The following is a 21201-nucleotide window of genomic DNA, read 5'->3' on the forward strand; positions in this document are numbered from 1 at the left end:
GCTCCGGAAACCATACTTAAGGAAAATTAAAGTTTTTAAATGGCTTAAACATATGTTTTTAATACTTGTTAAATGTCTTTTCTTTCTGGGGAGAAAAAAAAAAAGAGTAACCCTGTTCCAAAAGGAGGGAAAAAGGATAAATATTTGGTAAAATAATCTTTTCTGCCAATGCCCTTGGGTAAAAGCAAATGAAAATTGTATTTACTACCAGACTGGGCTCTGTTCTACACCTGCATTTTGTTTTTCTTTCTTTCTTCTTTTTTGTGTATATAACAGTTTGATTCTCATGATTTCTTAATTAAATATTTAGCAGCATATAACAGGGTAGGCTGGATTGTTATGCTATGGTTTATTGCCGTTTCTGTAAGAACACTCACTTAGCACTGCCTGCGTATTTATCTTTGTGGTAGTGTTGTAAACCACATGGAGGGAGGGCTGAATTCCACTCTGTGAGCTGTATTCGGAGGGTACATAGGCCTTCAAGCTCAGCTGATTCAAACCGACAACCTGGGCAGTCTTATTGCACCCCTGCAGGCAGCAGTGGTGTGGAGACTGCATCTAGCTCAATTTTTCTTTCAGCCTAGTTTTGTTTGTTTTTCAGTTAGAGTAGAGTAATGTGCTTTATGGTTCCAGAGAATCTGATACATGTATCTGCCTGCCTGAAGGGGGACATAAAGGAAGTGATAAAGGAAAATCAGTGAGTTCTTAAGCATTTATTAAGCATCTACTATTGATCAGGCACTGCATTCAGTGATGAAGATACACAAAGAGGCAAAAAAAGTCCCTGCCCTCAAAGAGCTTACAATCTAATTGTGAGACAACAAACAAACACATACAAGCAAGTTATATATGGGATAAATAGGAAATCATTTACAGAGGGAAGGCACTAGAAATAAGGGAGACTGGGAGAGACTTCCTTTACAAGGTGAAGTTTAATTGAGACTTTCTTTCTCTTACCTCTTTTTTTTCCTCATTCTGTACTATTTCATTTGGTGGTCACTGAATGATCTCATCACTCTTCCATGATGATGTTATGGATTCAACTATTATCTCTATGAAGAAAAATCTAAGATTTGTTGATTCCTATAAATCTTTTTTTCTGAACTCTAGCTTTACATCTCTGCCTAATGGACATCTTGTTTTGTGGCTATCTTAAAACTGAACTAGTCCAAAACTGAACTTATCTTTCCCTTGAACCTTTTCCAAACTTCCCCATTACTGTCAAGGATACCACCAGGAAGCTAGGGAAGCTTGGAGATAAGGAGGAAGAGAGAATTCCAGGCATGTGGAAATGCTTGGAAGGTAGAATATCTTGCTTAGGGATAACCAAGGGTGTTACTGAGTCTAAAAGTATGTGGTAGGAAGTGAAGTGTAAAAGTATTTGAAAGGTGCATGGAGATTAAGGAGGTTAGAATGTAAAAATCTTTGTATTTACAATAGATGTTGTTGTTGTTATTGTTGTTGTTGTTGTTTAATCCTGGAAGGGGAAGCACTAAAGTTTATTGAGTAGAATTATCACTTTGGTACCTGAATGAAAGATGGATTGAAGTGGGGAATGACTAGAGGCAGCCAGATTCACTATCAGGCTATTGCAATAATACAGACTTAAAGTAAGAAGGGTCTGCACTATAGAGGAGAGAAGGGGTCATACTCAAGAAATGTTGCAAAGACCTCTCTATAGCCTTTGGCATTCTCGGACAGTAACCTTATTCTTGATAATTCTCTTCTTTTAAGTTACCATGAAACCACTCTGTCTTGGTACTCTTCTAATCTCTTTTACTACTCTTTCTCAATCTTCTTTCCTGCATCTTCATTCAGACTGTGCCTCACTAGCTTTGGGTGTCCCCCATGGCTCTGCCTTTTCTTTTCTCATTCTATACTATTTCACCTGGCGAAATCCTTATCACCATGTTCTATGATCCCATTGATTCAACTATAATCTCTATTCAGATGATTCTACGATTCTATAACCACTTTTCTGGTCCCTAGTTTTACATCTCTACCTATTGGACATCTTGAAATTGGTGTTCTTTAAATATCTTGAACTGAATAAGTCCAGAACTGAATTCATTATCTGCTCTGAAGCCTTTTCCAAACTACCCTATTACTGTCAAAGGCACCATCATTTTTCTAGTCACCCAGACTTGCAACCTAGATATTATCTTCAGCTCTTCATTCTTACCCCATAGCTAATCTGTTGCTGAATCTTATTTCAACTTTACAACATCTCTCATATATGCACTCTTCTGTCCTCTGACACCCTTATCATCCTGGTGCAGGCCTCCATTACCTCATGCCTGATCTATGGCCAGTAGACTTCTGTTTGGTTTCTCTCACTTTCTCAACTCTTTTTATTATAATATAGTCTATTATCTACTAAGCTGTCAAAGTGACCTTACAGTATACTCTGATGGCTCCCTATCACCTTCCAGATCAAACAGAAAATCCTCTTTTGGTTTTTAGAGCTCTGATAATATGATCTCCTAATTTTCCATCTTCTTATACCCTATATCCCCACCTTCCCACAAAATCTATGTTCCAGTGATGCTGGCCCCCAGTCAGTTACTCCAAGAAGACATTCCATTTTCCAGTTCTGACTATTTTTCTTTGGCTGTCTCCCATGCCTGCAATTCTTATCCCAGATAAAATCACATTTTCTACAAGAAGCTTTTCCTAACTTTCCTCTTAGTGCCTTCCTCCTATAGACCATCTCTAAACTATTTTGTATTTATCTTGTTTGCACATAATTGTTTGCAAGTTGTCTTCCCCTTTAGATTATGAATTCCTTATAATCGAGGAGCTATTTTTACTTTAAAAAAATTGGCTTCCTGACTCAAGTAGCTTCTAGCTTTAGGTCTATAATCCTTGGTGTGTTGGAAGAAGTAGAGGAACAAGAACCTACTATGTGCTAGGCACTGTGATAAGAACTTTACAAATAAAAAATAATATTACCAATATTATTATGTTTGATCCTCATGACAACCCTATATAATTATCCTGATTTTACATTTGAGGAAACTGAAACAAACAGAGATTAAGAGACTTGCCTGTGATTATACAGGTAGTAAGTATCTGAGGCTAGATTTGAACTCAGGTATTCCTGATTTTAGATTCAGACCTTTATCCACAGCACTATCTAGCTGACACTGTGTGCTTTTGCTTTATCTTCCCTTGAACCAGGCTTTTACATTACTTCCCAATCATTTCCAAATTGTTTTGTTTATATTTCTCTCCCTCTGCCTTCTGCCTAGCAATATTTGATTTTTTGGAGCTCCTTCTAAGGTATAAAACGATCACACAGGCAGTGAGTTTGGGGGCAGGAAAATGGTTAGGACCCAAATCTGCACCATAGTACAAAGGTTCTTAACCCTGTATCCAATGGACACATTTTAGAGCATCTGTGAAGTTGGATGAGAAAAATTGTATCTATATTTCCTTTCTAATTTTATGTGTTTATTTGATGTCTTTAAGTAACATTATTTTGAGAATGATTCCTCAAGCAGGCTTCACCAAGACGTCTATGATATAAGAAGAGCAAAGAGCCTGTGATCGTGTGTGTGGTGTGTGTGTGGTGTGTGTGTGTGGTTTGTGTGTGTGGTTTGTGTGTGTGTGTGTGTGTGTGTGTGTGTGTGTGTGTGTGTGAGAGAGAGAGAGAGAGAGAGAGAGAGAGAGAGAGAGAGAGAGAGAGAGAGAGAGAGAGAGAGAGAGAGAGAGAGAGAGAGAGAGAGAGAGGGGGGGGGGGGGGGGGGGGAGACAGAGAGAGAGGGAGACAGAGAGAGAGAGAGAGAGAGAGAGAGAGAGAGAGAGAGAGAGAGAGAGAGAGAGACAGAGAGAGAGAGAGAGAGAGAGAGACAGAGAGAGACAGAGAGACAGAGAGAGAGACACAGAGAGAGACAGAGACAGAGAGACCGAGACAGAGAGACAGAGATACAGATAGACAGAGAGACAGAGAGAGAGAGAGAGAAAGGCAGAGATAGAGGGAGAAAGACAGAGACAGAGAGGAGGACAAAGACAGAGATGAAGATGCAATTAGAGACAGAGTCAAAGGGAGAGAAGAAAAGAAAGAAAGGAAAAAGAGAAGAAAAGAGAGGGGGAGGAAAGGAAGAAGGGAGAGAAAAAGAGATAGAGAATGATTAAGTGCAGCTGCTTGATTCTCTAGTGATTAAACTCAGGGATGGAAAGAGAGAGTGTGGGAGCAGGGAAGCTGAGGAACTTCAGAAAAGCAGGTTGTTTTTATAGGGATAGGGGATTCTATAAGGGACTCCTGTCTAAGCTCTTATGTGAGGGATGATAAAGGGTCTCTGCCTGACAAGGCAGTATCTTCATTGTTTTGGGCATAATTTGCACCTATTCTTTGCTTCCCTCAAAAGAAGGGAAGCTTTTTGAGGACAAGGACAATTTCATCTTTTTGTCTGTATCCTCAGTACTGAGCACAGTGAGGAAAACTGAATGAAAAGCATTAATTAAGTATTTACTTTGTTGTAAGTGCTGGGCATACCAATAAAAGAATGACATCTAGTCTCTGCCTTCAAAGAACTGACATTTTAGTATGGGGAGACAAATGTAAGGCAGTGGTGTGTAGAGAGGGGTATTTTGGTTTGAGAAATCACAGATATGGTGACTGGAGCCATACTATAGTCGATTGACATGTAGCTATGGCTGAATTATTTTCATTAACGTTTACCAGAAAAAGAGATGAAAAACTTTGGAGATAAGGGGATGGTTGTGCTTATATGCTCATTAATCAGGACAGCTCAGCCCTCACTGTGAAAGTTCCAAAGCTGACTAGGTTAAGCTTTCTTTCTAAGGTATACCCACTGGGGTCTGGTGATCCTCAGGGTTCAGCATCAGGACAGAAGCATGAAGACAACTTTGATGCTTCATACAGGTTTGCCTCATGATGGAATTAATAATGCAATTCACTTTCTGGAGCCAGGATGCCTCTATTCTCTAGTTACCTTGCCTCACCTTACCCCCCCCAGTGACTGCCCCAACATCAGTTCTAATTTTTATAGAGGTCTTTTTTGGTAGGTATGTTTTCATTTCAGAGGCATGCCTAACAGAAAAGGCCATATTTCCACCCTACACTGCCCCCTTCTATCCAGCCCTAGCATGCTGTATAAATGCAAGCTATTGACCTTACATAGATGAATGCATTGAATCTTACATTGGATAAAGTGGTAAGAACCAGACTATTCTTGGTTTCGCCTGGGTGGTCCAACAGCTCTATCCATGAAGGGAAAAGTGATATGATTGTGTTTGCCTGTGTGGCCTTCAGGTCTCTGAAAGAACAAGCTGTGCCAATCCCAGGTGTTTGTTGGTGGCGTGTCGCCCAGACTGGCATTAGTCTTGTATATTCAAGTCATGCTCAACTTACAGGTGTGGGGGACATATTTTCTCTGCCAGGTGTGCACATGCCAGAAACCATTAAATAGCCAATATCCCATTCCTGTCTAGATAATATGAATTTCCCTCTGGGAAAAAGCATATTCTATGGTGCATCTTATGTGATTCAGAGAACACATGCAGTATCCTTGATGTGGAGACAGTCCAGTCTTCTTGAAATCTGGGATTTCTTTGCTTTGCCTTTGTGTACCCAGTACTTGTACAGAGTAGGCACTTAATGAATGCTTATTGAATGATATTTATTTGTAGGTCATTCATGTTTTCAAAAGAAAGCTAGCAGTATTGTGGATTAGAGAGGCTTTTTCATAGAGACACTTTTCTCCTGGAGAGCCCTTTCTCCCCACTAAGCCCAATTCCAATTTTTAATCATCAGTATATGTCAATCTCTTAAGGGACATGGACATAGAAAATTAAATTTAATTCATTCTCCTGATAGGGAAGATGTCCTAGAAGAATAGAAATCAAAGGGATGTGGAAGTAATTTCATAGTTAATAACAATTTCATTTGAATAGTGCTTTAAGGTTTATCGAATGTTTTTCTTACTGCAGACCTTTGAAATAAGTGGTGCAAGTTTTATTATTCTTAAAAAATGTGGAAATTAAAACTCGAAAAGTCAAGTAATTTGACTTATGGTCATTCAAAGTTCTGTTTGGATCCTCTCCTCTTTACTATCTCATAGTGATGTCTTCACTTCCCATAGGTGCAATTATCACCCCTATGTGAATCATGGGAAGCTAGGTCTCTCAGTGGATACAGTGCCCAGCTTGGGGTCAGGAAAACCTGAGTTCAAAACAAACTTTAGACACTTAGTAGCTGTGTGATTCTAGGCAGCTCATTTAATCCTATTTGTCTCAGTTTCCTTCTCTGTAAAATGTGCTGGGGAAGGAAATGGCGAAGAATTCTAATATCTTTGCCAAGAAAACCCCAAATGGATCATGAATGGTCAACCATGACTGAAATGAATGAACAAAAACAAATGGATATCCATCTCTATATAACCAACTCTATCCTCTCCACTGAGCTACAGTTATGTACCTCCAACTGCCTCCTAGGTTTCACTAACTAAACAAATTGTAGGCATTTTAAACCTACCATGTTCCCAATAGAACTCATTAATTTTCCTCCCAAACCTTCCCCATGTCTGAAATTCCTTATTACTGTTGAGAGACGCATGGTTTTTCCAGTTACTCAGGCTTACAATCTCAGTTTCATCCTCAATTGTTCATTCACACTCACCCCACCCATCCAATCTGTGGCCATATCTTATTTCTATCCTCCAACATCTTTTCTATACACCCCCTTCAACCCTCTCATTAAACTATGACTTGAGTTCAGAGATTTGTTACTCCTTATCTAGATTCCTGCAATAGATTTTAAAAATTATTCTTCACAGTTCAATCCATCACTTGGATAACAAGAGGATTTTTATTTAGTGCAATTTTGTTCATGTTACCTTTTTGCTCCATGAGTTCCACTGGCTCCCTATTACTTTCATGATCAAATATAAAATCCCTTATTTGACATTTAAAGATCTTTGTAGCCCCTTTCTACCTTTCCAGTCTTCTTATGCCTTCCTCCCCTCTGTGAAGTTTATGATTCAGCTATACTGGCCTATCTGCAGCTCCTCAGACATTACACTTCATTTTTTATCCCCATGCTTTTGAACTATATCAAGTTACTTGCATTTTGGCTTCAATTAGAATATATGCCCTCTGTGGGCAAAGTCTATATATGTATGTATGTTTGTCATTTTTTGTATTCCTAGTATTTAATAGTTGCTGTATAGCCTAGCATATAATGTTTGCTAACTTACTAATGGAGCTTGCAAATATCTACACAGGGTTCATTCTGGGTTTCTTGACTTCTTCTAGCACAGAGAGATGACATTAATGTTTGCGTGTCTGACAATCCTAACTTTGGTTCAATGTATAGCATACTATTATCTTTGGATTTCTTATTGTTAAAATATATACTAAATTATATCATAAAGATGGGTGGAGCACAGGGCCTAGAATCAGAAGGATTCATTATCCTGAGTTCACATCTGGCCTGAACAAATAACTTGACCCTGTTTGTCTCAGTTTCCTAATTTGTAATATAAGCTAGAGAAGGAAATGTGAAATTACTCCAGTATCTTTGCCAAGAAAACGCCAAAGGGGATCATGGAGAGTTGTACATGACTGAAAACAACTCAGCCACAATAATAATGACCTACATTCAAAGGTTTCTGAGTATTCTCCATTTTGCCTTTGGCTGTTATTGGGTTAATAATCAATGTTTTGGGAAAGGTAATATTAGGAATAAGTCATTGTTGTGCTGGGTAAAAGAAAACAGAAATCTTTAACAAGATAGACTTTATACTATGAAATCTCTTGATCAATTTTTTCTGTAGCTTGTAAACCAAAAGAGCTTAAAAGGATAGAAAACAAAATAAAACCCTAACACTGAGTCAAAGCACCCCTGGCATATATCTTTATTTTTAATTTAATTAATATTTAATCAATTATTTTAATTACCCTAATTTTGATTAATTATTTTAACTTAATCTTTTATCCAGAAAGGGAATATACCTTTTCTAGACTGTCTCTGCAATGCTGGTTCAAGCAGAAATGCCAGGTGACTTGAATTAAGTAGTTGCTATAGTCAGAGGAAAATGATTCCTTCTTTCACTTTGTGACTTTGGTAAGTCCTCAGGAAGTTTAACTGAAAAAATTAATGACAGATGGCTCTAGACAACATGCTTCTAATGGTTATATAATCCCATGGGAGGGATGTTTTTACAGTTGATCAACATGGCAATGTCACACTGATCCATCTGTATTCTGGACTTTGTGTGGCAGAGATCTTGTAATTTTAGTTAGACTGGCAGCATCCTGTCTTGGTACAGTTCTGTACTTCTTATTAAAGACTAATTCTCTGGCTTAAAAATATCCAAGGGTACAGACAGAAGAACATACTGAATATCTTGTTTATTTTTTTAGTACTCAATTAAGTTGGGACAGTCAAGACAAGTTGTAAGATGTCACCCTCCTGGCAATTTAGCAGGAGCAACATGTTGCTGGACATGTAATGAAATGCTGAATTATGAAAAACCTGACAAATCTTGTTGGCCACTCTGTTCCAATGACACTTTCAGGGCATTCTTAGCCATCTTCCTCATTCTTTCTAGCTTAACTTTCTGAGTAAGGGTGATGAGGCACAATAGTGTCCACTTCATTGTGGTTTCTGTTCAAAGTTAATTAATCTTGAGGTAAATGCAAGCCTTTTGCCAGAAATGATGATACCAGCAATCATTATGAAGAGCTAAGATTCTTGTAAGAAGAGTTCTGAAATGGAACTAAGAACAATTTGAGAAGTTTATCGATATTGTGAAGTTCTTTCTTTGTAATAATCATATAAAATCAATATGAATTTTTGATCTCTTCCCATAGCCTGGCTATGTCAGACTCAATTACCAGCTTTTATAATTAATTATAATAATATAATGCTATAATTATAATTTTATAATGGTTTCCTGTCAATGCTTTTCTAGGAACAAATAAGACAATATCAAGAAGAAAAACAAAACAACTCGAGGAATTCTGAAAAAGTCTGAAAAGGAAGCAATGGGATCTGTCAGACATTCCAGTTCCCAAGTTCAAGGAAGGAAAAGAGGAATTAGATGGTGTATCTATCCACCAAGTGAAACAAAAGGCCAGGACATGCCCTTCTTCACTAAGAATCAGGTAGACTGATAACTCAACATTATAAACAAAAGCTTAATGGAAGAATTTCAGAAGCGGTACTTGGATCAAGTTCAGAGCAGGAAGGAGAAGTCTGGCAGTAAAGCTGGAAGTGGACTTCCTCAAGATGCTGTGAAATTTGGTGAGACTGTCTTTTGGGGAACAAGTAGAAGGAAACATTTATTTAGTGCCTACTATGTTCTGTGCTTTTACAAATATTATAACCTTTAACCCTCCCAACAGCTCCGAGAGGTAGGTACTGTGGGGATTTCTCTAGGGTCATATGGCTAATAAGTATCTCAAGATGGGGTTTGAGCTCAGTTCTTTCTGACTCCAAGCCAAATGTTTCACCTATCTGCCCCTGGAACTAGAGCTAAGCAAAGAAAATCTAAACAATGACAAGCCTGGCGAGAGGTCTTTGCAGCCAAAGGCTCTCTTGGTCCCCAGGACTGAGCTTTGGGCTTATCTCATCATCTTCAATGTGGGAATGAGAAGAGAGAATATGTTGTATGGGCCTACAAGGAGCTAAAGAAATATAAGCAGCAATTTCTGAAGTGAAGAAAACTCTATAGCTGATATGGGGGAAGTCAACAAATCTATGAAATTAGTACTCAGGAGTGATGGGGATGATTTCAGAACTATTCTCACTTGGATGATTTTACCCCTAATATTTTTTAAGTGACATTCCTACACCATGGGTCTAATCATGTCACTTTCCTACAAAGTAAACTCCAAAGCTTCTCTATTTCCTAGAGAATAAATGCAAATGCCTCTATTAGACATTTTGAACACTTTACAATTTGATTCCAATCTAAAATATTCATTAATCAATCATCAGTAAATAAGTAGATACCGAATTTTTTCTAGATATATTTATTTATTTTAGTTTTCAACACTTACTTTTATAAGATTTTGATTTCCATTTTTTCTCCCTTCATCCTCTTCCACAACAAGCAATCTGATGTAGGTTATGCCTGTACAATCATATTAAACATGTTTCCATATTAGTTATATTGTGAAAGAAGAATCTGAACAAAAGGGAAAAATCACAAGACAAAAAAAGTGAAATTAGTATCCTTTGATCTATATTTAGACTTTATAATTCTTTCTCTAAATGTGGATAGCATTTTCTATCACAAGTGTTTTAGAATTATCATACATTATTTACATCATTAGCTCAGAAGAGCTAAGTCTATCAAAGTTGATCATCGTGCAATGTTGCTGTAACTGTGTCCAATATTCTCCTGGTTTTGCTATCTTACCTCAGCCTCAGTTCATATAAGACTTTCCAGCTTTTCCTAAAATACACCTGCTTATCATTTCTTCTAGAACAATAATATTTCAGTATGTCCATATACCACAATTTGTTCAGTTATTCCCCAATTGATGGGCATACTCTTGATTTCCAATTCTATGGCAAGAACTTTAAACATTTTTATACATATGGGTCCTTTTCCTTTTTTACAACCTCATTGAGAGATAGAAGTAGCATTGGTATTGCTGGCTCAAAGGGTATGCACAGTTTGATAGCCCTTTGGGCAAAGTTCCAAACAGCTCTCCAGATTGGTTGGATTTCACAATTCCATCAACAAGGTCTTAGTATTCCAATTTTCCCATATCAGGAAATATTTATTATGCACCTAATATGTGAGAGGCTCTGTGCTAATTGACAGTGGCATAATGACAGTGGCAATAATAAAGAGACAGATAGTCTCTGTGCTCAAGGAACTTATATTATATAAAGGAAAGAACACCTAAGCATACATAGTAGTAGCAGGATGGAATAAAGTTCTCTGCCTGGAGTCAGAAAGACAGATCTTCCTGAACTTAAATCCAGCCTCAGACACTTACTCCCTGTGTAATCCTAAGCTAGTCACTTCATCCTGTTTGCCTCAGTTTTCTCATCTAGAAAATGAGTTAGAGAAGGAAAGGGCAAACCACTCCAATATCTCTGCCAAGAAAACCCCAAATGTGATCATGAAAAGTGGGACACAATTGAACAACAAAAATAAAATATATAGAAATATATATAGCAATAATATAATAAATAATAAAATATATGGAAATATAATAGCAATAAATTTCAAGGGGCTTTAAGGGAGACCCTGGCTGCTGGGATCAATTATAAAGGGCCAAGAAAATGTAAGAATTTCCTTCTGTAAAACATGATTTCTCCATCAATAAAAAACGTGGATTTCTCAATCAGTTTTTCACACAAGTATCCCCTCTACACCCAGTTAAAATCTAGGAACATTTTGGACCCTATCCTATTTGATCAATCTGAAGAGTTGGGTCTCTTTCCTAAGTTCAGATTTGATTATCTTGCTTCTTTATTCAATAAACATCAGTGTCCCATTACCTTTTGGTATAAACTCCTCTATGTGGCTTTTAGGACTCCTCACAATCTGGCCTTAACATAGGAGTATGCTGGTAAATATTTAATAATCAGGTTGGAAGAAGGGGAGATGTTTGCACACATATAAACACTTTTAAGTTTAATTGGCATTATACCCACTTTTTAAAATAGATAATGAACAAAATCATAAAGCAAGCCCTCATTAGCATCATTGATTTCTGAAGTGTAAATATTTTTACTGAAAATTTAACAATGCACTCTCCAACATTAGCTGTTCTCAAACCTAACTTTTCCACCTGATTCTCCATTCCTCTTCTTCCTGCACTCTGCAATTCAGGCAGACCAACCTTCTTGCTGCTCCCCACAAAGTATACTTTATCTCTGCTTTCCATCCCTCATTCCCAAAATCTATTCCTCCTCCCTTTTATCTCTGAGAATCCCACATTTTTTTCAAAATTTAGCTCAAATACCACATTTTTACATAAGATCTTTTCTGAGTTCTAGTCAAATTACCTTATATTTTAAAATTTTATATTTTGTACAAACTTTTATACTCATCATATACATTGTCTTCTCTGATAAAATATAAGTTCCTTTAAGGCACAGATAATATAATTTTTATCTTTGTACTCTAGAACCTACTCATTGACTGACATGTAATAGCTATTTAGTAAATACTTACTGATTAATGAAATCTTTTTTATTCCTCAGTTATGATTTTAAAACATTTTTATTATAAGGTTAATCATCAAAAATGATTTTTAATATATAAAGAACAAAAAAACATAAAGCCATGAATTTCAGTTATATTTAATTTTTAAAGTACATATTAAATTTGATATAGAAAGAAAAAATTGCCCTACTTATACTATCCCCTTCCAAACTTTTTTTTTGTTTCTGTATATTTTTAGAAATGCCTTCTTGTTGTTTTTTTCTTTTTCTTATGAGGCATCTCTATTACTATCCACTAACTTGTCCTCCCCATTCTCTGCCAAATAGAATGTTCCTTTATAATAAATAAATTTAGTCAAACAAACCAAAATAGCAGCAAACTTGTCATGGAACTGGCATAATATAATCAGGGATCCAAAGTGACAAAATGACCTCGGGCATCAGTATTATATCCCATTCTTTTGAATCACTTTAGATATAATCAGTGAGTAAAAGACTCCAGCATTGGATATATGTTGACGTAATTAATGGCGTAAGCTTATCTATAGAAAAAAATTCAAAACAAGATGTGATTTCCACACATTGTAAAGGCCTAGATGGTGGTGGACATTCTTGACCTCCATAATAACAGCAGGGCTTCTTTGTTGATTTGGACACAGTTGTACTCTATGACATTGTCATTAAAATAATGAGCAATTACTGCCTCAGTGCCGTCTGACCTTTGGGGGCTAAGCATAGTTCCAACATTGGAGGAAAAGATGTTTTGTATTAATTGTAAGGCAATAATATATCAAACATTTTGCAAAACATTCTCATGATGGTGAATTTAGCACAAGAGATTATTTTTTCCTGCAGGAGAAATGATGTAGCAATGGCTCCATTCAGTAGAAGAAATATCTGATAGAAACTGAGTGTACATACAATGTCCTAGCCAAGTCATTCATGGAAAGTTATACCTGTATATGAAGAAGAGTTGGTTCATTAATGGGATATCCGGAAGAGGATTCAGAACCATTGAAGTTATTTGAATTAGCTTCAACATACAAACTTGTTCTGGATGCAAGAAGCTTCACTAGATCATAATGTATGGCTGGAAGGGCCCTTTCGGATCAATGATTCTAACACTATCATTTTAAAGTTAAGGAAACTGAAGCCATAGGAAAAGTAAGGTGACTGGCTCAAAGTCACAGAACTATTAAGTATCTGAGGAAGGATTTGAACCTCAATTTTTCTAATTTCAGGTTCAGTGCTATATCAATTTAATAGAGTTGATACTCTTATTATATTGAAATTTACTTGTTTTCAATGATTTTCTGATGAAGAGAGCCATCCACACCCAGAGAAGACTGTGGGAAATGAATGTGGTTTACAACATAGTATTTTCACTCTTTTTGTTGTTTGCTTGCACTTCATTTTATTTCTCATTTTTTCCTGTTTGATTTGATTTTTCTTGTGCAGCAAGATAATCATATAAACATGTATGCATATATTGGATTTAACATATATTTCTACCATATTTAACATATATTGAATTACTTGCCATCTAGGGAGGTGGTAGGAGAAGGGGGGAATTGAAATGTAAGGTTTAATGATGAAAAATTATCCATGCATATGTTTTGGAAATAAAAAAGCTTTAATTTAAAAAAAAAAAAAGATTTACTTGTTTGGGAATGTTCCACCTTCCCCCCCCCAATCTCAGCTTTTAAATGCATCTAACTATTACTTCTGGTCCTATCATAGCAGATACTATGCATGGATACCTATGGGATACATGATCATAATGCTTTAAAATATCTTATTTCAGATGGAGTGACTACTACCAGTAATGCTGTGTTAGATTAAGAAAGTAGCATAAGAGGTCCTAATCATGCATTTTTTTTTCTATTTTTTGTCAAATAATTCACGTATTGAATTGATATGATTTTTTTATTGAGGTGCTTCCATGAGCTTATTCTTTATTGATACCATGGTTAAAACATCACCAAAATGTGGTGTTACATTTATAATCATTGAAATTTGAGTCTCCAGGACACATTGGAAAATTAATAGAAATAATGGAAATTCTAAATCAAAGGTGTTCTTCGCAGAATATCTTTTGGTGAGTGATTGTTCAGGTAGGGTTTACAAAGACCTTTCTCTCCAATAAATTAACATGGGCATAATAAACATTTATTGATAACCAATTATATTAAAAACTATGCAAAAAAAGAAACAGCAAAATAGTATCTGTCTTCCTGGAGCTTTTATTTTATAGTAGTAATGACAAGAAATTGATTGGCTTCAGATATTGAAAATGGGTGCAGCTGAAGTGGCTTATTCATATCACATACATGGATTTCATGAGACACTATTTTACTATGAGACATTTTTATAGGAATAATTGTGTTACCCATGGTATCAGTATAACTAGTTCAAAGACCCTTTCAGTAGACATCCAAATATCTTAATTGTTCCTCTTGAAAAGTACATTTCTAGCTTTCAAGTGAATTGATGCAATGGAAGAAACTAGCTGGAATTCTCATAAGGCCCCTTTTTATACATTTCCAGATAGAAATCTGTTCACAGTTCTCTATAGTTGGACTGCTCAAATTTCCCAGACACCAATTTCTAAAGTGAACCAATTTCTCCCAGAGAGGCTTTGCTTTGATGAATGAATTTTTCTTCATGAAGTTCTTGTCCTAAGCACTCTTAATTTAGCTTTCAGCAATATTAGGCAGCCATCATTATAATCTTGAAGAATACATAGGGCCATCAACAACTTTGGCAACTATGATTTAGTGAGAAAATATCTTGAAAGGCATCTTTAACAATTTAGTGATTCACCACAAGTGAAATCAATTACCACCTTTCACTGATGGGCATTTATGAGAATTGTTGCAAATACTGCAGGATCCTATGGCATCTTACTATGAACATTTTGAATATGATACAACTCCTGCGTTTCATTTTCACAGAAATAATTAAGATCACATGATACCAGGTGATAGAAAGTGCTATAACATTCCTAGCCTTCATTTTGATAGATTTTAAATGGCATATTTTTTCAAGATGGCTTCTCTTGTAGAGTTGTTAATGATTCCTCTAGGGAAGCACTTCAGGACATACATTATTCTCTCTTCCCAGCTAGCCATTCTTGGAATCTTTGAGCAATGGCTGATGGGATGTAGGTCAAATCTCATTTTAAACCCTGATAATTTTGTTTGAGAAAGAAAAAGGCAGATATTTAATGAGGAGCTGCAAACACATGGACATAAGAAAATTTTCTGTTCACAAGTATGCATTCCAAAAATGTTTTCTATTAAACTCAAAATATGATTCTAAGTAATAATACTTAAGATATAGATAGATAAGTGATTCTCAAAAGAGGAAGGCATTAAGCATATTACCTGTTGTTGTACAGATCTTGATACATCCTCTCAGAAGAAAAAAGAACTATTCAAGGGCTACTCTTGAGATGCAGAGCTGCTTCCTCTAAAGTGACTAACAGGCAAGTAAAAGAACTGGAGAGAGAAGCAAAACTTCAGGATGTATCTTCCTTATGTTTTTTCAATTTCTGCTCAAAACAAGAGGTTCATATCCTGTTCTTCAATAGCTTCTCAAGGTTGAAAAGTCACCTTTTACATGTTCATTCCTATGCTAACTCTGAATACCAAAAGGGGTGCAGTCTCTTTTTAAGCTTTGAATTGAGAAGGCTGAGACTTGTTGATGACAGTGGTCACATGATCCATTTCCTTCTTCCCCTATTCCCTTTCCTTTCTACGATTGATTATTCTGGCTGATTCTGAGAATGAGAGAGGTACACTATTCTCCTTTCCATTCTCAATAGGTAAAGGTAGTAAGCTATTCACCAATAATTATAATATTGATAAGTATAGCTTAGTGGACAGGCTCCTAACACGATTGACATTCTAAAATTTTGAATTTACATTGTTGTGACTCTCTGTGTAGGAGTGAATGTCTCTGATGTGAGCTGCTGATATTAATGGAGAAAGCATCTTTCTGGTTCTGATAATCTTGTTGGAAACAGCTCTGTTAATATATCATAGGCAGTGCTTCTATTGTTGTTGTCCAGTTGTTTCATATGTCCAATTCTTAGTAGCCCTATTTGAGTTTTTTTTTGTTTTATATATATATATATATATATATATTTTATTCATTTTTCCAAATTATCCCCTCCCTCCCTCCACTCCCTCCCCCCGATGGCAGGTAATCCCATACATTTTACATGTGTTACAATATAACCTAGATACAATATATGTGTATAAATACCATTTTCTTGTTGCACATTAATTATTAGCTTCCGAAGGTATAAGTAACCTGGGTAGATAGACAGTAGTGCTAACAATTTACATTCGCTTCCCAGTGTTCCTTCTCTGGGTATAGTTATCTCTGTCCATCATTGATCAACTGGAAGTGAGTTGGATCTTCTTTATGTTGAAGATTTCCACTTCCATCAGAATACATCCTCATACAGCATTGAAGTGTACAGCGATCTTCTGGTTCTGCTCGTTTCACTTAGCATCAGTTGATGTAAGTCTCTCTAAGCCTCTCTGTATTCCTCCTGCTGGTCATTTCTTACAGAGCAATAATATTCCATAACCTTCATATACCACAATTTACTCAACCATTCTCCAATTGATGGACATCCATTCAACTTCCAGTTTCTAGCTACAACAAAAAGAGCTGCCACAAACATTTTGGCACATACAGGTCCCTTTCCACTCTTTAGTATTTCTTTGGGATATAATCCCAATAACAGCAATGCTGGGTCAAAGGGTATGCACAGTTTGACAACTTTTTGGGCATAGTTCCAAATTGCTCTCCAGAATGGCTGGATTCTTTCATAACTCCACCAACAATGCATCAGTGTCCCAGTTTTCCCACATCCCCTCCAACATTCATCATTATTTGTTCCTGTCATCTTAGCCAATCTGACAGGTGTGTAGTGGTATCTCAGAGTTGTCTTAATTTGCATTTCTCTGATCAGTAGTGATTTGGAACACTCTTTCATATGAGTGGAAATCGTTTCAATTTCATCATCTGAGAACTGTCTGTTCATATCCCTTGACCATTTATCAATTGGAGAATGGTTTGGTTTCCTATAAATCAGGGTCAGTTCTCTATATATTTTGGAAATGAGACCTTTGTCAGAACCTTTCCTTTTAAAAATATTTTCCCAATTTGTTACTTCCCTTCTAATCTTGTTTGCATTAGTATTGTTTGTACAGAAACTTTTTAGTTTGATGTAATCAAAATCTTCTATTTTGTGATCAATAATGATCTCTAATTCTCCTCTGGTCATAAATTCCTTCCTCCTCCACAGGTCTGAGAGGTAGACTATTCCCTGTTCCTCTAATCTATTTATGATCTCATTCTTTATGCCTAAATCATGGACCCATTTTGATCTTATCTTGGTATATGGTGTTAAGTGTGGGTCCATATCTAATTTCTGCCATACTAATTTCCAGTTTTCCCAACAGTTTCTTCTGAATAATGAATTTTTGTCCCTAATGTTGGTATCTTTGGGTTTGTCAAAGATTAGATTGCTATAGATGTACCCTTTTTTGTCCTTTGTATCTAATCTGTTCCACTGATCTACCGTTCTATTTCTTAGCCAGTACCAAATGGTTTTGGTGACTGCTGCTATATAATAGCTTTAGATCAGGTACACTTAGACCACCTTCCTCTGACTTTTTTTTTCATTAGTTCCCTTGCAATTCTCAACTTTTTATTCTTCCATATGAATTTTGTTGTTATTTTTTCTAGGTCATTAAAATAGTTTCTTGGGAGTCTGATTGGTATAGCACTAAATAAATAGATTAGTTTGGGGAGTATTGTCATCTTTATTATATTCGCTCGGCGTATCCAAGAGCACTGAATGTCTTTCCAATTATTTAAATCTGACTTCATTTTTGTGGCAAGTGTTTTGTAATTTTTCTCATATAATTCCTGACTATTCTTGGGTAGATGGATTCCCAAATACTTTATACTCTCAACATTTGTTTGGAATGGAATTTCTCTTTGTATCTCTTGCTGTTGCATTTTGTTGGTGATATATAAGAATGCTGAGGATTTATGTGGATTTATTTTGTATCCTGCCACTTTGCTAAAATTCTGAATTATTTCTAATAGCTTTTTAGCAGAGTCTTTGGGGTTCTCTAAGTATACCATCATGTCATCTGCAAAGAGTGATGGTTTGATTTCCTCATTTCCTACTCTGATTCCTTGAATCTCTTTCTCGGCTCTTATTGCCGAGGCTAGCGTTTCTAGTACTATATTGAATAGTAATGGTGATAGTGGGCAACCTTGTTTCACTCCTGATCTTACTGGGAAAGGTTGCAGTTTATTTCTATTGCATATTATGCTTACTGAAGGTCTTAAATATATGCTCCTGATTATTCTAAGGAATAATCCATTTATTCCTATACTCTCAAGGGTTTTTAGTAGGAATGGATGTTGGATTTTGTCAAATGCTTTTTCTGCATCTATTGAGATGATCATATGGTTTTTATTAATTTGATTATTAATATGGTCAATTATACTAATAGTTTTCCTAATATTAAACCAGCCCTGCATTCCTGGTATGAATCCTACTTGATCATAGTGTATTATCCTGGAGATGATTTTCTGAAGTCTTTTTGCTAATATCTTATTTAAGATTTTAGCATCAATATTCATTAATGAAATTGGTCTATAATTTTCTTTCTCAGTTTTTGATCGACCTGGTTTAGGTATCAGTACCATGTCTGTGTCATAAAAGGAGTTTGGTAGGACTCCTTCATTCCCTATTTTTTCAAATAGTTTATATAGCATTGGAGTTAGTTGTTCTTTAAATGTTTGGTAGAATTCACATGTAAATCCATCTGGTCCAGGGGATTTTTTCCTGGGGAGTTGATTAATAGCTTGTTCTATTTTTTTTTTCTGAAATGGGACTATTTAAGCAATTTATTTCCTCCTCTGTTAATCTAGGAAGCCTATATTTTTGGAGGAAGTCATCCATTTCACTTAAGTTATCAAATTTATTGCCATAAAGTTGGGTAAAGTAACTCCTTATTATTTCTTTAATTTCCTCTTCATTGGTGGAAAGATCCCCCTTTTCATTTGTAAGACTGACAATTTGATTTTCCTCTTTCTTTTTTCTGATCAGATTTACCAAAGGTTTATCTATTTTATTGGCTTTTTCATAAAACCAACTCTTGGTTTTATTTATTAATTCAATAGTTTTTTTACTTTCAATATTATTGATTTCTCCTTTTAATTTTTGTATTTCAAGTTTAATTTTTGGTTGGGGGTTGAGTTTTTCTTTACAAAGACCCTGGAGTCAGTTGCCATTTCTTTCTCCAGCTCATTTTACAGATGAAGAAACTGAGGCAAACAGCGTTAAGTCATTTGCCCAGAATCACCTAACCAGTAATCCAGGCTGGATTCAAACTCAGAAAAATTCATGTTATCCACTCCAAGCCCAGTCCCCTATCCTTCCCACCATCTAGCTGTCCAGTGCTTCTAATTAGAAACTTTAATTTCTCTGGCATGTGATGATGTCATCTTACTGGTTTGTTTCCCCTCCTACCCTTGGCTATTATAAATATTGAAGTTGGTTCACTTAAAAGGTAGCTTTAGAAGACTTCATTATAAACTTCACAGACCAAATGTTCCCACAAAGAAAATCTCCCAAATTGAAATGTTCAGAGAGAGTATAGCTTTGGAAAGATAAGCAATAACCCCTCCCCATAAATCCATTGACTCCATTTATTAAATTCAGATCTTTAAATGGTGGTTAATGAACTGGATTACAGAGGGTCCCACATTGGCCTACATTTCTATGAGATGTATCTTTTCACTAATTCTACAGGTTCACTGGCTGTCTTAATGTATGTGAAGCAGGACTGGTGAATAGATCTTATATAGATAAACTGCTGGGCTCCACAAATTATTAGAAGCCTTTTATTTCATTTGCATCGAGACAGAACAAACCTCTCAAGTTTTGAATCTTAAACATCAAGATGAATGACAACAAACTCTTCAATGACCCCAGTCAACCATTTAATTTTTTGTTCTATATTCATGTTTTATTTATACTCTTTCTCTTTTACATTGCTGTCTCTTCTCAGTGACTCCTCATGACTCCTTTAAGAGAATCCTCACAACAACAAAAAGTGCAGCTAAACAAAATGAATCCATATCTTGGCAATGTCTGACAGAGTGACTACTAAAGGTCTAAGACCTCTTTCCTAGGAGAAAGAATCCATGATTCACCAAGAGTTCAATGGTCTTGTGAATGAAGCCATATACTCACTGAAGTGAACATAATTCTGAGCTCTTTCAATGTTGTGTACACTTTGCATTGTAATCATTATATAAATGTTCTCCTTTTTTTAGATACTTCACTTATATCAATTTACATGAATCCTTCCAGGTTTCTCATATTAGTTATTTCTTATGGCAAAATAATATTCTGTTATTTTAACATACCAGAATTTGTTCAGCCATTCCCTGATTGTTTCTAATTTTTTGTTAACACAAAAGTACAGCTACAAAATTTTATATACATATTTAATATTCTATGTATATTTATACATGTATATATGTGTATATACATATTTATATATGAATACACATGTGTATGTGTGTATGTGGGCATGTGCACTTGCCAAAGTCTATTTTACAGAGACCTCACACAGGGTAAGTGCTCAGATGATGGTCAGAAAATGATATACTCAAGGACACTCTCAAGGTCTTTTAAGAACTTTAGAATTGGTTGACTGACATGGGTGGCACAGGACTGCCCAGCATGGCATGCCCTCATCAGAGAAGGTGCTGTGCTCAGTAAGCAAAGCAGAATTGAATTAGCTCAAAAGAAATGTGAGATGTGCAAAGTTAGAGAAATCACCCCAAATGTTTGTGACCACTTGTGGTAGAGCATTCCGAGTTCGTGTTGGTCTGGTCAGCCACAGACATACTGTTAACTTGATTTTAAGATAGTGATGTCATTTTGGTCCTCTTCAAGAACAAGGACAACAATGCATGTATACATCCATTCATTC

Source organism: Sminthopsis crassicaudata, chromosome 3 (genome assembly GCF_048593235.1).
Source record: "Sminthopsis crassicaudata isolate SCR6 chromosome 3, ASM4859323v1, whole genome shotgun sequence".
Classification (NCBI taxonomy): Eukaryota; Metazoa; Chordata; class Mammalia; order Dasyuromorphia; family Dasyuridae; genus Sminthopsis; species Sminthopsis crassicaudata.